Below are 2,500 nucleotides of genomic sequence, written 5' to 3'. Positions count from 1 at the left end.
CACACACACACACACACACACACACACACAGGATACTAAAGCTGTTTAGGAGAAATCGTTAGCTAGTATTCTATTATAATGATGACTTCCTTTGTAGGGGAAAGTGTTCATTCTTGAAAAATTGGAAGGTGCATCTCTCTTGAAGCTTCTCTCTCATCTCTCTTGAAGCTTCTCTCTCATCTCTCTTGAAGCTTCTCTCTCATCTCTCTTGAAGCTTCTCTCTCATCTCTCTTGAAGCTTCTCTCTCATCTCTCTTGAAGCTTCTCTCTCATCTCTCTTGAAGCTTCTCTCTCATCTCTCTTGAAGCTTCTCTCTCATCTCTCTTGAAGCTTCTCTCTCATCTCTCTTGAAGCTTCTCTCTCATCTCTCTTGAAGCTTCTCTCTCATCTCTCTTGAAGCTTCTCTCTCATCTCTCTTGAAGCCCCGCCCCCTAGCAGTATTTAATTTTTGGCACATGCTTGTGGGGTTTGAAAGACACACTGATGCCTCGAAACCCTTAAACTGTAAGAAGTCCATGGATGGATGGATATATGGATGGATGGATGGATGGATGAAGGGATAGATGAATGGATGGATGGGTGGATGGATGAAGGGATAGATATATGGATGGATGGATGAATGGATCTGTCTGTTCTGAGTTAAATGAGCGGATGTTAAAAAGATCCCTTGTTGTTCTAACAGGATTCTGTGTGTAAAACTTTTACAGCATGTTTCCAATAAAGTGTAAAACTTTTATAATTTTAGATTTTCATATTCTGACTCCAATAAACTCCAAACTGCAGTGTTTATTAAATCCATCAGGTGCACCAGGGCTACAGATTTCATCAACTCGGCTCTCCCTCCATCTGTCTTTTCCTTCGTTCCCATCTGTCCCTTCATCCATCAAGACTCTTTACTTTCCTCCTTTTTCCTAAAGTAAACGTGTTTCTGCCGTAAAGCCGTACCGTAGCGGCAGCTGTGTCGATCTGTCATAGGGATCTGTCTGATATCATATTTCATCAGCGAGGCGGCAGACCAGGCCGGGGGCGGACAGGGAAAAAATCCATGGAGAAGATGAAAGAAATCGCAAATTTCCATTTAGATTGCACGGAAGGCTCACGGCCGAACCGGCGTCTCACTCCAAACACATCTGAATATTATCTTTGCTTCTTTCTTAAGATTGCGATCTGTGGTTAAAATTGTACAGGAGTTTACAGAGAGAAAGACGGAGGAAAGACAGAGGGGAGAGTTTGAGTGAAATTAAAGCTGAGCTGAAGGAAAAGAGAAAGAAATAAGAAACTGGGAGGTGTGGAAAAAATAGCCAACACTCCTACCACATCTGCTATAAATAAATAAATAAATAAACAAACAAACAAACATGTATATTCAATTCACATTCACATTCAATCTCAGGCTAATGACAAGAATCTGTCAAAAGCAGTTTGAACAATTATATTTCAGCAAAGTATGAAACAGTGAAAAAGCCGAGTCAGAACTATACAAGACAAAAATAAGTTAGCGGGAAGTTTTTTCTCCTCATTTATTTTAATAGGCACATTCCCCCAAGGCTCCACAGTAGTGTGTGTGTGTGTGTGTGTGTGTGTGTGTGTTTTGTAGCTGAATCCACAGAGAAGTCTGCTTCAGGCGTTTTTTGTGTGGGTGTGTGTGTATAAATAAGTGTGAAGAGGAACATCCTGTCTAAATAACCCAGACCCTTTGCTGATGCTGCCGTCACACAGACACCACTGTACTTGTGCATGTTTGTACTGGTTAGAAATGAAATGGAAAAAACGAGACCAATATATAGAAGATGATCAGGAGGGAACTGGGGGAGGACTAACTGGTGGACTGACCAGTGACAGACCGGAATGTTTAATCATTTATGTTTAGTAGGTTAGTCTGACCTTTAAAAATGATGAAGGGATGAATGGGGCAGTGAGTGAGTGAGTGAGTGAGTGATGGATGGATGGATGGATGGATGGATGGATGGATGGACGCAAGAACCATTGGATGGACAGATAGATGGAAGAATGGATGGATGGACAGATGGATGGATGCAAGAACCATTGGATGGATAGATAGGTGGAAGAATGGATGGATGGATGGATGGACGCAAGAACCGTTGGATGGACAGATAGATGGAAGAATGGATGGATGGATGCATGGATGGATGGACGCAAGAACCGTTGGATGGACAGATAGATGGAAGAATGGATGGATGGACAGATGGATGGACGCAAGAACCATTGGATGGATAGATAGGTGGAAGAATGGATAGATGGATGGATGGATGGACGCAAGAACCGTTGGATGGATAGATAGATGGAAGAATGTATGGATGGATAGACGCAAGAACCGTTGGATGGATAGATAGATGGAAGAAAGGATGGATGGATGGACACAAGAACCGTTGGATGGATAGATAGATGGAAGAATGGATGGATGGACGGACGCAAGAACCTTTGGATGGATAGATAGATAAAAGAATGGATGGATGGATAGACGCAAGAACCGTTGGATG

At 42.4% G+C, this 2,500-nt stretch overlaps 1 protein-coding gene across 1 annotated transcript in view; it reads right to left on the bottom strand.

Annotated features, from left to right (window-relative positions):
• Window positions 1-2,500, bottom strand: part of klhl5 (kelch-like family member 5) — a 27,054-nt gene that overhangs the window by 11,722 nt on the left and 12,832 nt on the right. The gene's annotated exons all lie outside the window — the stretch shown is intronic.

This window comes from Tachysurus vachellii, chromosome 2, assembly GCF_030014155.1.
Source record: "Tachysurus vachellii isolate PV-2020 chromosome 2, HZAU_Pvac_v1, whole genome shotgun sequence".
Classification (NCBI taxonomy): Eukaryota; Metazoa; Chordata; class Actinopteri; order Siluriformes; family Bagridae; genus Tachysurus; species Tachysurus vachellii.
This window is presented reverse-complemented; position numbering and strand designations above follow the sequence as displayed.